This window comes from Megalobrama amblycephala, linkage group LG12 (assembly GCF_018812025.1).
Source record: "Megalobrama amblycephala isolate DHTTF-2021 linkage group LG12, ASM1881202v1, whole genome shotgun sequence".
NCBI lineage: Eukaryota > Metazoa > Chordata > Actinopteri > Cypriniformes > Xenocyprididae > Megalobrama > Megalobrama amblycephala.
The window spans coordinates 26,392,450-26,408,873 of record NC_063055.1 but is presented as its reverse complement, the minus strand read 5'-3'; positions in this window follow the sequence as shown (position 1 = coordinate 26,408,873).

Here is a 16,424-nt window from a genome sequence, read left to right as displayed (position 1 = left end):
TAAAGCGATACAATTCTTCTGAAAGGTCTTCAAAATCTCTCGACATGCAGCGTCGGTGAGGGGGAATGATACGCACAATGCTGCGTTCTAAGTTAAGCATATAAAAAAAAATAAAAGAAACATCCTGCCAAGTGCCTCACAAGTGAAATTAATTTGTAAAGTTTCTTCACAGAGCTCTGAGACAGATGATTCCTTTTGAAAGTCATTATATTCCTGTGCTGTCTGGAGATTTTGTCAGAGAAGAGAAAATGGCATGATTTTTCGGCTTTTTTTATCTTTTCCTTTTCTTTCGTCTTGTAGACATGTGCCTTTTTTGTGTGTTTCACATGAAATGTAGCAAAAGTAAACAGATGATATTGTTTTAGCTCGCTGCAGACAAAGATAAAATTCGTTAAATTTGATTATGAAAAATGGAAGTTCATTTAAGCTGCTCTTTATTATTTTTTAAGTCATGTTGTGATTTTTCCTTGTGTTCTGTAAATACATTAATTATAAAGGCACTCAAGTGCTTAGCATGTAGTATAGCTGCATAATATGACAGATTTCTTTCTATTTATGCTTGTGATGCTTTAAATTTTAATTTCAGTATTTACTAAATGACCTTATTTTACAGTAAAATTATTTTTGTTGAATTAAAAAAAAAAGGTAGCTATCATTGGCACATCTTTATGATAGTTATGATAATATATATATATATATATATATATATATATATATATATATATATATATATATATATATATATATATATACAGTGGGTACGGAAAGTATTCAGACCCCCTTACATTTTTCACTCTTTGTTAAAATCATTTAAGTTCATTTTTTTTTCCTCATTAATGTACACACAGCACCCCATATTGACAGAAAAACACAGAATTGTTGACATTTTTGCAGATTTATTTAAAAAAGAAAAACTGAAATATCACATGGTCCTAAGTATTCAGACCCTTTGCTGTGACACTCATATATTTACCTCAGGTGCTGTCCATTTCTTTTGATCATCCTTGAGATGGTTCTACACCTTCATTTGAGTCCAGCTGTGTTTGATTATACTGATTGGACTTGATTAGGAAAGCCACACACCTGTCTATATAAGACCTTACAGCTCACAGTGCATGTCAGAGCAAATGAGAATCATGAGGTCAAAGGAACTGCCTGAAGAGCTCAGAGACAGAATTGTGGCAAGGCACAGATCTGGTCAAGGTTACAAAAAACATTCTGCTGCACTTAATGTTCCTAAGAGCACAGTGGCCTCCATAATCCTTATATGGATGACGTTTGGGATGACCAGAACCCTTCCTAGAGCTGGCCGTCCGGCCAAACTGAGCTATCGGGGGAGAAGAGCCTTGGTGAGAGAGGTGAAGAAGAACCCAAAGATCACTGTGGCTGAGCTCCAGAGATGCAGTCGGGAGATGGGAGAAAGTTGTAGAAAGTCAACCATCACTGCAGCCCTCCACCAGTCGGGGCTTTATGGCAGAGTGGCCCGACTGAAGCCTCTCCTCAGTGCAAGACACATGAAAGCCCGCATGGAGTTTGCTAAAAAAACACCTGAAGGACTCCAAGATGGTGAGAAATAAGATTTTCTGGTCTGATGAGACCAAGATAGAACTTTTTGGCCTTAATTCTAAGCGGTTTGTGTGAAGAAAACCAGGCACTGCTCATCACCTGTCCAATACAGTCCCAACAGTGAAGCATGGTGGTGGCAGCATCATTCTGTGGGGGTGTTTTTCAGCTGCAGGGACAGGACGGCTGGTTGCAATCGAGGGAAAGATGAATGCGGCCAAGTACAGGGACATCCTGGACGAAAACCTTCTCCAGAGTGCTCAGGACCTCAGACTGGGCTGAAGGTTTACCTTCCAACAAGACAATGACCCTAAGCACACAGCTAAAATAACGAAGGAGTGGCTTCACAACAACTCCGTGACTGTTCTTGAATGGCCCAGCCAGAGCCCCGACTTAAACCCAATTGAGCATCTCTGGAGAGACCTAAAAATGGCTGTCCACCAACGTTTACCATCCAACCTGACAGAACTGGAGAGGATCTGCAAGGAGGAATGGCAGAGGATCCCCAAATCCAGATGTGAAAAACTTGTTGCATCTTTCCCAAAAAGACTCATGGCTGTATTAGATCAAAAGGGTGCTTCTACTAAATACTGAGCAAAGGGTCTGAATACTTAGGACCATGTGATATTTCAGTTTTTCTTTTTTAATAAATCTGCAAAAATGTCAACAATTCTGTGTTTTTCTGTCAATATGGGGTGCTGTGTGTACATTAATGAGGAAAAAAATGAACTTAAATGATTTTAGTAAATGGCTGCAATATAACAAAGAGTGAAAATATTAAGGGGGTCTGAATACTTTCCGTACCCACTGTAAATATATTAGTTCCTGTTCCTTCATGATAGAACATGGCTATGACCGCTTCACCCAACGGTTCTGTATCACTACACAACACCCTTATCAACCACTCTTAGCTACATAAACTGTTTGTTCTTAACTGATATTGTTCATTGAAGCTTACTGTATTCTGTAGAAGAGTATTTTAAGAAAGAGATTGATTGAGCGAGTTTATTACCTGCATTCAAATTTATCATTTTCCTTTTGGTCAGTCCTATATTCATAATAAATAAAAATCTGTTTAAATGTCCGATGCATTATCTTGTCCTTTTAACAGTTAAGGAGTTTTCCCGTGAAGTCTAAGTTGCGTCTTGTTCCGTGTTCACAACAATTCAGTCTTTTCAATGTAAAAGTCTTCGCTATTGACTGACACACTCATAAAGACAGTCGTTGCTGCCATCTAATGGCGTAATAATGTAATTTCTGTTGCTGTTCATGGTCAGGGACTATTTTTTCCGGCGGAAGGAAGGCTTTTAGTGGACATGTACTTCATGAAATTTGCATTGATACATATATTTGGCTTTAATATTTGTATTGTGTGGTAACTGTTTTATAAAAGCAATAAGGTACTCGAAGCTGTGCTGTATCGTGAATAAGTCACGACTGAAGGGATTGCAGTCACTCCGCTTAACATCGTACCTAACAGCGCCCTTCAGTCGTGACAATACACGGTAAAAAATGACCGTGATTTTAACAGTAAAAGACTGTAAAAAAAAAACTGTCAATTGGTTTACAGAAAGTTTTCGTACTATATACGGTGAATAACTGTAATATATCTAACGGTACATTTAATGTAATTTTACGGTAAAATACCATTAAATTCACAGTTTTTGGAAGTGAAAAATAATTCATTGTAAAATTTACAGTGAAAAAACGTAAATTGACATTCCCACAATTCCCTGCGTGACACTTCACATTTGATATATTTTCGTTGAAATAACTCTGTTTCTTCTTAGTTTTTCTCGTTTTTTTTTTCTAATCAGTTATGTACATTAGGATTTTATGTTAAATCTAATGTTGTTAAATTAATGTTTATTGCATTTTTAAAATTTCATGCATGTTACCATGATGGTGTTTAGTGTGTGTGTGAATGACACTGTGTGCACCTTCTATATGTTAGTGTTGTCCTTCTCAGCTTGTGGAAAATCTGCTTGTGATGAACTTTGATTCATCATGTGACTCTTATATCACCACTGTGTTTGGTGACTGTCAGTGTATTATAAAGGTACAAAACAGATATTAGTACTTCATTAGGTTGGTAAATTAACATTATATCAGTTAATGAAATACGTTATTTTACCGTAAATTTAACAGATTTTTTTTTATGTTGCTACTGTAACTGTAACCACAGCTGCTGTTTTTTTACCGTAAATTTTACTGGGATTTTTTTTTTACAGTGTATATATATTGTTATTGTTATTATTATTATTTAATATTTTATATTACATTTTAATATGACATTTTGTGTATAATGTATATTATTATTATGTACAAAAAATAAATGTGAGAATGTATCATAATATAATTTATTGCACAATTACCTGTTGTCTTTTGAAATATGTTATTTTTTACTATATGTGGTAGTATTTTTACATTCTTTATCTGTTAAAATTACTAAAAAGAAACAGTGCTGTTCATCAGAGACATAAAATTTGTATTCATCCTTTCTCTACAGCAACATTTCCACTGTTCACTATTTTAAATAGTGCGCAAACTGCACATGATATGATACATATTTAATCATCTTCATAACAACCAGCGTTAATGCCATACAGTTACAGTCATGACCTCGGATGCTCCTGCGCCAATATATGAAATTTTATCTGCAGATTGATAGCCCCAGATCTGACGCAAACACGAGGAATTACTAAGCGTATTTTGGCTTCTGCTCTTTCATGGCTGCCAGATCATGAATATATATAGCATTATCAAGATCGGCTGGCATTTGGAGCAAATGCGTTTAACTCTACCTCTCCTGGCATATATACTGCTGTTCCAAAACACCAGGGAAAGGGGTTTTGGACACAGAGCAGTGTGTATCTTCAAGCTTTAGGGGAGACATGTGCGAAAGCAGGCAAAATGTCAACCCAGAGGTCAGAGAGAAAAATCTCCGTCTCTCTCTCTCTCTCTCTCTCGCTCGCTCTATCTCTGTGGCACGTGACTTGATTGGAGCCAGTGTGCTAGCATAGGCTTGACCAGTTGGGTGCTGTCTTCATACTCATTACCGGATGCAAATGAAAGGGGTATACATGTTTAATATTTAGTGGCAGCAGAAATGTCAGGGCCGGCACGAGATGGAATTAAACAGCACTGTCAGCGCAAGTGAACTCGGGGCTTTCTCAGCTATTTCACTTCATATTGAGTTACTGTCACAATTTATTTCGCAGGCAAAGCTCACACGCGTGCAAAAAATGCCCTGTGATGCCTTAAGGAAGCAAGGAAATGCGGTATGTAAAGTGTGTGTGTTGGAATCTCCTTTTCAAAGAAAGCTTCAATATAAGTAATCCCTCTGCTCAGTGAAGCTTAACAAATGTGTCATCTTTTTCACACCAACAATAGCCGGGCAATTGCACAAACACAAGTGTTGTAATTTAAGTCCGGTGGGTTTTCATACAATGACCAATCGCACCACACTGGTAAGCAGTAATTTCCTGGGGTGTCCAATAAGAAGTGGGATATCCAAAGTACCTTTAAATGTGATTATATTCAAAGAAACAGCTCCGCCTCGTCCCCCTGTGAAAAAAATCTCAGCGTGATTTTTCAATGTCTACCCAACAGCGGTACTTCTTAACCCTTGGTCCTGAGAAAAGAGGGCAAAAAAAAACAGTTCATGGAAGAAGGCTTTGTGTGAGGAAAGCCTCCACAAGTGCTTATTTTAATCAGCTAGACTGGAACCTATGGGGACTTAATTAAAGCAGTGCTCTGGAGAGCATTAGTTAGGCAGGCAGTATCTTCACACCAGAACACATCTCTCCCTGATGTTTTTATCTGTGCCAGTAGGGTCGCTGAGATTATAATATTATAACATTATCTATTCAAATTGTGTGCCTGCTTTTTTGACACCTCAGCCCTGTTATTTACACACAAGGTCTTTGCTGTATAAATATTCAGCTGGGCTTATTCACTGAATTGAGGGCCGTTTCAGACAAATTTATTCAGTGCTTCAGCTGTGACAAGTGCTTGGACTGGCAGTAGATATTTTGGCTGAAAATACAGTTTTTGTACATAGGTCTGTGCAGGATGGATGAAAAACATGGATTCTGTCCAGAATTAAATTTAGAACCATTTTCCTGAATTCCTAATTTTAAAATTCAGTTGCTAAATTTGAAGGTTGTAAGGATGTAGAATTGAGATTCAAATTTGAATATAAGGACGTTTAATTAAAATTGAATTGAAATTCAAAGAAATTCATATCACTGACCCAGAACTAGAAATGCGAAGCCATACATAAGGCTAATTGATGTTTTTGAAACAAAAATTATTAGAATTGAAAACTAATTTGAAGATCTATGGGCCTAAATAGAGATGGATGGATGGATAGATAGATAGATAGATAGATAGATAGATAGATAGATAGATAGATAGATAGATAGATAGATAGATAGATAGATAGATAGATTTAACTTAAAATTTTTATGTAACTTCAATGTGAACATTTTTATTAGTGTAAACATAGCTAGCTAAAACAAGCTAATTCAGAAAATGCTAACTTGCTAATTTGCTAATGTTAACAATAGCCTATAACTGAATGAGTGCAGAAATATAAAGAATTTGCTCTCAAACCAAGCCACATGCACCACTTGTCACCATGATGGTAACTCTCCAAAAACCCACATTAACAGAAACTCTTCTAAATTAGCATAACAAAGCATTAATCACTACTAAATCTCCCACTTAGCATTAATCTTGCACCAAAAAAAAACAAAACAAAAAAACATATAACATTTAACATTTACTCTCCCTTTTGAGTATTATGGGCAAAGCATGCTTGGACATAGAAATCCCAGCCCAGTTTCAGTTAAACTTAAGTTATTTTAAATTAAAAGATCATAAAGTTCATAAAACTCAAACAATAAAACAATTTCAGTTTACTTAAAAAATATAAGTTCTGTGAACCTGAAAGAAAAAGAAAGTGCTAAATACTAATAAAAGTTAATTTGACTGAAATAATTTAAGTTTGTCCTACTCAAACCAATTAATTATTTTGAGTGTTAGGGTTTACAGTGCATTTGTACACATTGACAGCATTGACCCTGTTTTTTTTTTTCTTTTTCTTTGACCTACTGTACATAATTATATAATTTAACCACAAAGAATATAGCAATTGCATTTGGAAAAAGAACCACCTGCCTTTTTTTTTTTTTTTTTTTTTTAACAAATATGACTCTCTTCAGCTCCCGTGGCCTCATGAACGTGTCTGTTGGTTGCACACTTCAGTATATTAGCATTTGCAGTAGTCTTTAAAGTATAGTTCACATACTGTACAATTTGAACATCCTATTCATTTGCTTTTTGCATACTACCTTATACAGCAAAGAAATACGCATAATCAAATGCAGGGCTGGTTTCTTTTTGAACAGTCCTTTACAAATAAACTCTAATGGCGAATGTAGCTTTGTGAATTGTTATTCACTACTAATGCTGACACACGATATTGATGATGACACAAGATAAAGACTATTTCACATAGGGTCTTGCAAGAGTGTGCATGTAAATGAAAGTTTTCTCACTCCTAATTCAAAGTGCAATATTGCAAATGACTATTGAGAAGTGCGAAAGGTTACCGCGTAGAGGAAACAAGCAGCTCCCTTCAGCCCGAGACGGAGAGGGAGGGAGAGGGGAGAGAGAGAGAGAGGCATTTTATTATTCCAAGGTGAAAGCTTTAAAACAGCATTCTAAATGTTACCCTGCTGTTCAAGATCATGAAAACCTTTAATTTCATGCAAATGAACAGCACGGAGCATGGAGCTTAATGTAAACGAATGCTCCTTTTGTACTGTTGTAGGTGCTGGGGGGCGGGAGATCAGAGAGCAAGAGATCGAGAGAGAGAGAGAGAGAGAGAGAGAAATAAAGAGACACAGAGAGTGAGACGCAGGCCAGGAATGAAATTCCCAAGGATTCTTTAATTGCTGTCTGAAATTATGTAAATCCCTGCAGAAGGCTGTGTGCAATTATCCTGCTCCTGTGGTTGCCAGCTTCACTAATGTCTAACAAAATATCTGAGCTTGACATTTAGACGCGCTAATGCAAATGAGAATTCATTTTTCCTCCAAGACAAAGGGCAATCCAAAGATCACATCATTTTGATAAAATAAAGGTCCAAAACTGGGTTTTCTATCATGGACTTTGTACGGAAGGTGACGCGAAGAAGGCTTTTCTGGACAGATAACACATTTGGAAGTACTGTGAAGTGTTATTCGGGTATTATATCAAACATTAAAGGTTAATGAGGTTAGGGTTACGTCCCTTTCTTAAACTGCTTCTGAAGGTTATGCCCCGTGACAACAGAGGACACCTGAGTGAGTTTGTCTTTAAAAAGTGATTCACACCGTAAAGCACCTTTTGCTCGTACCCTGCGAATTCTGGTTGCTATGTGTTTTCGGAGGGCTTCCTCTCCATTAATCTCTTTGGGTTACAGAGATGGATGCTCATGCAGGTGTAGGGGCCCGACTGTGCTCCCTAGTGAGCAGCTCAGTGCATGTGTCCCCACTGAGGGGGCCACACCTCCCATCTTTACCAGGCCAAGCAGGAGCACCATCCGTCTCTACCTGCACTTTCCCGCCGAGCCCTGGGGACTTGCCAGCAGACTAGGGAGGGAGACGGGAAGAATCAGCACCCTCAAAGGAAGAGCTTAGATCTCTGTATGCTAAGTATGTTAAACAGTATGCGTATAGGAAGGCATGGGAATTCAATCCCCATTTCCTTACATTATAAAACAGGGATGCGCACAGAAAAGCCAACACTCTCAGTAAAAAATGTATAGCTTGTGAACAGCTTGTCACTGGGGCAGTATCTTTAAAAGGACATCTTTGTAACTATTTTTACCCCTAAACGGTGCATATTACCGTTATGTACCTTAAGGTACTACTATGAACCTTTTAGGGGTAAATAAGGTACAAAGATGTTCTTTTAAGGGTACTGCTCCAGTGACATGCTCTAAAGGTACAATTTTTTTTCTTAGAGTGTACCATATAGGGAAGAGTCAAACATTTCTGGACATTAAATGTGACTCTTTAGCCATTCAGCTGGGAAAAAACACTAAGTAGACAGACTTTAGCCAGGGGCAAGTGAATATGTGAAGGCAAACATATGCTGTTTAGACCCTAGTCAGATGGAAACCGTGCATTTCACACTTTTTAGTGACACTTTTTTCTTTATTAGTATCATCCAGGGTTATTATAGTTAACTAAAACTAAAACCATAAAAAAACAACATATTATATTATCCTATGACATATTTTATTTCATCTGCTTGCCAAGGCAATTAACGTTTCTCAATTTCTGTTAGTTTAACTTGATGTACTAAAATAACCACAACTAAAAAAGAAGGTTTTGTTACTTTAAATAAAATAAACTTTAACTGAAATAAAATATAAAATAATAATAATAATATATATATATATATATATATATATATATATATATATATATATATATATATAAATATATATATATATATATATATATATATATATATATATATTATTTTATTTTTATATATAATATTTATTTTATTTTTTTTTTCATGAAATAGTTCTCATTTTCATTTAGTTTAAAATAAATTAATAAAATAAATACAACTAAAACTGAAATAAAATTAATAAAAACTATATACACATATTTAAAATAATAAAAATAATGATAAAACACAACTAAATTACTGAAATTAAAATAAAACCAGAAAATATTAGAATAAAAGCAGATTCAAAATATTAATAAACACTATAATAATATCTAAATGATACTAAGATAGCACTGGTAACATCTGGTTCATGATCTTTATTTTTAGTTTTTAAACAACGCATTCCAAAACTTAAAAAATATGTGTTCATACAACTATTTTGTATTTTTCCATAGCAAAATATTCAAAATATCAGTAAAATATAAAAATATATTAATATAATCAATAAAATATCAATAAAAACTAATAGTATCTCAATTATAAAATGGCACTACAACATTTGGTTCATTTGTGATCTCTTTTTTTAGTATTTAAACAATTTTTATGTCTTCCAAAGCTAAAAAATATATATACATATATATGTGCGCACGTAACTATTTTGTCTTTTTTTCCATATAGTAAAATGTTCAAAGATGCAACCTTTTATGGGTTTTATTTCTTTAGGATACCACACAGTGAAAAACAGTCCTTTTGAAACGTCCCCCCACCACCTCCGGACCTTACACTGCTCCTCACTGTGCTGTAGTGCAGCACAGAACATGAACGAAAAGAGAGTTTAGTTGTAGGGGTAATGCAGGGCCGTAATGGGGTAATCAATCATCATTTTTGGGAGGAGGTAGAGGCAGGGTTATACTCAATAATGTCAGAGCACCTTTCCTCTCCTCTCTCTCTTTGTTCAGTTGGAGAGAAAGCAGCAAATAGGCCACACTGTCCCACTCTCTGACTGCTTAAGTACTCACACCTTGACACCCACAGAACAGGGGGTATCCCATGAGACACCTGTGTAGGGATGACTTCTGTGCACACGATGGCTGAATGGATATGACACAGTTTAAGAGAATGGTGATCACACTGGAATATTACACAAGATCTTGTTCATAGATCATATCATAAACAATTCGTCCATGCATATGTTTCATTTTTTAAAAATGGGTTATGTCTCATAATATTTAACCAATTTTCAGAACTTTTTGATGGAAACTGTGATGCTTTTTTATTAATAGAAAGTTTAAAAGAACAACATTTATTTGAAATAGAAATCTTTTATAACATTATGTCTTTACTGTCACTTTTGGTCAATTTAATATATCCACAGTATATGGGTCATTGACGAATAAGGTTATTAAAAGTGTAAAAAAAAAACATAATGGAGATATAATTAATTTTGAGGTTTTATTCAGTGTTAACAATGAGATTATGTGGTTTTTATAATCAATTAACACTGCTTTTGTCATTTTTTAAAAGATGGAGAAAATTTGTCACCAAAAAAGTCATTTGGTTTAACCAAAATTTTGGTTTTATCGAATGACGATATTTTCAAACAATGCTAACAGGCTGATATCTAGCTAGCTAGGTAGTTAGATTGCTAGCTAGCAAGCAAAAGGGCTATCAAACATATTACATTTAGTACAAGTTTTTAAAATATTACAACATTTTCCATGTTTTTTAGCAGTTGTACCGAATGACCTGATATTTCGGGACATGCGTATGAGCAAGTGAAAACATGAATGTTTCAAATAGTTAAGAGAGAGTTAGTAACTTTGCTTCATGACCATGTGGTCCTTTGCAGGTGTTTGAATGATGTCACATCCTGTCACATGATATTGACCACATGACTTGATCCAAAATGGTCCCTTTATATTGGTTACTCCAGATGACATCAAGGAATCCATATATATATATATATATATATAATATCCATTTATGTGTGTGTGTGTGTGTGTGTGTGTGTGTGTATACATATATATAAATATATTTAAGCATTTTTTTTACCATAAATATAAATTAATACAAATATAAATAATATTTCAAACATGATATTATAAGGAAAACATAAAATAAAAAAAAACACTATTAGGCCTACTTGATAAAATACCTAAAGATCATTTTGTGTGTTTGTGTGTGTGTTCAGGTATGCCCTGTTATGGGGACAAAATGTGTTTTTAATTATTAATTTAACATATTAAAGATCATAAAGTTTACTTTTGCCAACAATTTGATTAAATATTTTCAGTGTTATATTATTATAATATGTTAAATCATAAAAAAAACAAAAAAACAATAAACCCCATAAAGCATCAAATATTGTGACTTATAAAATCTAAATGCATTGTAGTAGTGTGTGCAGAAGAGTACCGCCCACTCACAAGAGTCTCCACTCATCCTGTCATTTAGCCTCCTCTGAGCACCATTCACTCAAAGGTCAACAAACGCCCTGTGACAGCACGCAGGCCCGTCCCATCCTTCTCTCAGCAGTCCAGCCATTGGTCCTGCTCTCTGTTAGATCACACACTCCGCTCCCCACGCGTGTGTCATCTGCCCTGCCTCCAGAGAGACTTCACTTAACAAGGCCGTAAAAGCGCGGCTCACAGCATTAGATGATTGTGCTTGCGCAGGGTATTGTGTCCGGGCTAGTTTCTGTCAAAGCGTGACGTCCTTGCTTTTGACGTTTTGGCTCCGTATGCCAAAATGTGCGTAGCGGAATGATATGGATGGGTGTCACAGGAAGTGAGGGACGGCGAGAGAGAGAGAGAGCAAGAGTGAGGCTGTGTTTATGTTTTGCTGAGTTTCTCAAATCAAGTGTCTTAAATCAAGTGTCTGAAGAATGGATTGCGGGTGTTGACCATGAGAGCTTATCTGAGTTGTCTGTTTGACAGTGCAACTGTAACGCTGCTTGACAAAGCAAACAGACAGATGAGAGACAGTGATGGAAGTGCTATGCAAGTGTAGGCTACAGTGGAAAAAAAAGAGTATGTACTTCTCATCATAATAACAATAAATACAAATAAATTAAAAAAAAAAAAAAAAAAAAGGAATAAGGATTTGGGTTACAGAGATGAAATATCTGAAAGAATAAATTGTGTATATTATTATTATTTACAGTCAAACCAAAATTTATTCAGACACCTTGAACATTTCATTGATTATTACAGTTTATTCACTATAGTTTAAAAAAATGGTAATAAAATATGACAAGATCTCAGAGTTAAACTGTGTCAGAAAAAATTAATCTTAATTATGTCAGATAACACTTAAGCAAAACATGGTCAGGTCAAAGTGTGAATAATTTTTGGTCCCAATTTTCTTTTAAGTTCATTGTATTGGAGAATTTTGTGGTATAATATGTCACAGTTTACTTTATTTTGCTGTCCTCACTGACATAAATTAACTATAGTGTCCTGCACCCACTAGCAAAAAAATATAAAATATGATATCTAGTGTCTGAATAATTTTTGGTTTGACTGTATTTTTTTAACTATTCCTTAAAGGATTAGTTCACTTTCAAATGAAAATTTACTCACCTTCAAGCCATCCTAGGTGTATATGACTTTCTTCTTTCTGATAAACACAATCAGAGATATATTAATAAATATCCTGACACATCCAAGCTTTATAATGGCATTGAGCGTTACCAACAAGTATGAGCTGAAGAAAGTGCTTCCATCCACATCCATCCATCATAAACATACTCCATATGGCTCCGGTGGGTTAATAAAGGCCTTCTGAAGCGAAGCGATGCGTTTGTGTAAAAAAAAAAAAAAAAAAAAAATCTAACTAACTTCCGCCAGACCGCCTTCCGTATTCAAATTCGCGTTAGTTAAGCTTTTTCCATTGGTTGAATAGGGAACACGTAGGACGTAGCTTTCTTCGTAAGTAGAATATGGAAAGCGGTCTGGCAAAAGCTAGATATTTTACTTCATAATTTGTTAAATATGGATTTTTTTTACACAAATGCTTCACTTCAGAAGGCTTTTATTAACCCCCCAGAGCCGTGTGGAATACGTTTATGATGGATGGATGTGGATGGAAGCACTTTCTTCAGCTCATACTTGTTGGTATCGCTCACTGCCATTATGAAGCTCGGATGCGCCAGGATATGTATTAATATAGCTCTGATTGTGTTCCTCAGAAAGAAGAAAGTCATATACACCTAGAATGGCTTGAGGATGAGTAAAGCTTGGGGTAATTTTCATTTGAAAGTGAACTAATCCTTTAAAGGGACTATATGTATAAATCAGGAACCCTTATTAGTGACACCAGTGGCCATTAAGTGAACTGCAGCCAGCAACTTCTTGCTCGTAACGTACAAGAGACTGAACGTGATTAAAAAATTAAAGCGGCTAGAAAGCAGCAGTTAAGAAACCATCTGATCATAGCTATGTGGATATATTTACACAAGCTCTGCAATTCAAAGCACAGCATCATGTTGACAGATGAGGTAATTAAAATTACACTGTTATGATAGTTTGATTATAAAGTAGCCTATATTTGATACTATATAGATATAGCTATAGTTTATAGCTAATCCATTTTCTTTGCATGACATTAAATTACAGAATAGCTCTTTTGGCATTATCCTGAACACTTGAATAGAGCTTATACTATAAGCATTCGTTTCATGTGTCAGTATGGAAGAGAGTCTCTTGGGAGCACGTGTAAACATCACATCCTTTTGATTTTCCCGACAAAAACGTCCTGAGTCCTTCACAGAAAAATCAGTCTACAGGCTTTAATAGACAACCAAGGAAGTTGGGGAAGGTCTCATTTTTAAGTTTTGATGTATTGGAAATAAAAAGGTGATTAATACATGAATAGCTCCTTTAAATAATATGTTGTAGTTGCCAAGGATGGTGGTAAAAGTGACAAAATATCAGTATAGACTTCTCATCATAATTATTTTTATAGTCAACTATTTTATTTGTTTTATTTTAATTATGTATTTTATATAAAAATACTATTTATATAATAGTAGCAGTAGTAATAATAATAATACTAACAATTATTACTGTTATTATTATTATTTCTTTTACCTTACTGTTAAATAATATGTTGTAGTTGCCAACTCACATTGTGAAAAGGTCTGGTCTTGATATAAAAAAAACTCTGTCCCTGCATTACACTTCTTCTCCAGCTCCCCTTTGTTAGAAATCAGCCAGACTGCAGGTGCCTGTGGCGGTGTTCCCTCATTCCCTGCCCTGACCTCCAGTTTTTCCCCACACACACGGCTTCCTCTCTGGCCATCATGCCCTGTTCTCTTCTAACTTGAGGCGACACATCATAATAACTGTAAGAGGCCTCTCCTGTCCTGTGTCAGGCCTGCACAGATTAGTTCCTCTCCACCAAACCCAGGTCATTTTCTCTCCCCCTGCTGAATACATTTGGAGATCACACACTCTTTCTTGGCTTAAGCTGTGGAGATTATCTAAACAGAGGATTTTCCATTTCACTCAGGACAGATGTGTTTCGGAACAGTGATATTGGGGTTTTGGCACTGGAAGTGTGAAGCTAATTCCCAATATGCTGATTTTGAATTAAATAATATTGTAAATAATTTAAAAAAATATTTTCAATTAAATATTTATTACATTTTTTAATTATTTTTTAAAATAAATAATTGTTTAACATATATATATATATATATATATATATATATATATATATATATATATATATATATATATATATATATATATATATATATATATATATACTAAAAACTTTAATTACAAAAGAAGTTAAAAAGAGGCCTTTTCCATTTAACTTGCACAGCAAAATCCCCAGAGTTAAACCAACTCTGCTCAGATTACATATGGTCCCTCTCTATATAGTGTTAAAGTAACACTGAAGCAGAGTTAAAGTTAATGAGATAATTAAGTGATTAAGTTATGATTGAGCATTAGTGATGAACACCTGCTGTTAACAAGCAGAATCACTGAAGAGAAACACAATAATTACAAATGACTTCCAGCCACAGCCTTAGATGAAATCAACTGAAGATAAAAGACATTCAATCTCTCAAGATCTGAATAAACAACTCCACAAACAGCATATTATATTTAACTCTGCTTCAGTGTTATTTTAACTCTATGTAGAGAGGGACCATATGTTCTCTGATCAGAGTTGATTATTTATTATTTAACTAAATGAAATTTATAAATAAATGGCAAATATTTACATTTAAATTATTTTTTATTACTAATTTTTCATACATTTGTACATGTATCACACACACACACAGGGCTAAACATAAACACACTGTTAAAATAGCATTCTTAAAAATTGCTGTAATATTACAAAAGAAGCAAAAGAAGCTTTCGGAATAATCCCTTTTCCTTGAAAATGACAACACAAATGTGCAAAGATATGTTATCTGTTGTACATGACATACTATATCTGTTCATGTTACATTATACAGAGTGTCAGTCAACTTACCTCTGGGGAGAAACACACCATCTCTCAAGTCTATGTCATCTTCCCCCTCTGTGCCTCTGCTATAGTTACCCCTCAGATTAATAATGAATATAGTTAATCAGCACACAGAGAGACGGTATAATTAAGTCACAGCTGGCAGAGGTAAGGTGAGGTGGCATTCCATTGGGTCACCACTGTTGTACCATGTGACCGTGCCCCACTTCCCCTATCAAACCAATTTTTCAATTTCCGATTAGCCAGGCATTTGCAAAGTGATAATGTATAAACAATTTCTAAAATATTTATTTAAAAGCTATGCGTGTCGGTGTCACACAGTTAAACTGGAAATATGGATGGCTTCGGAGGCTGTATTAATAAACCAGGTCAAATATCTTTCATTCTTTATTCATCAACAAAGGGAGTTAATAAGGAACATTGAGTAATGTGAACGGACAGCGTGTATCATTTCTCGCTGGTTGCTAGATCATATTTCATAAAGAGTGTATTTGAATTTTTATGTACAGTGTATGCAATATTCATGATAAACTGAATATGTAAATGCGTAACCTTTATTTATGAGCCTGCGGTGTTACTCTGCTTTAAAGTATCGCTTTGGATGCTAAGATATATAGACCCAAATGCTTATTAGGTGACTTCTAATATGATTAATGATTAGCGAAGCTTAATTAGTAAATTAATGAAGTAATAATTGTACCATGTGTTTGCAGCGCTTTATTTTGGATCTGTGGAGGTTAACATATGCCAATCCAAAAACATGTTCCTTTTGCTCTTCTCATGTGGCCGGGATAAAAATCTATGTTCATGTCAGGGTTTTTTTAACCCTGCTTTCCCCATTAAAATAATTTATATTTTCTGGCAAACACTGACAGATTTCTTTGCTCCTAAACTCGGTTTTCCCCCCTCCTCGTTTAAAC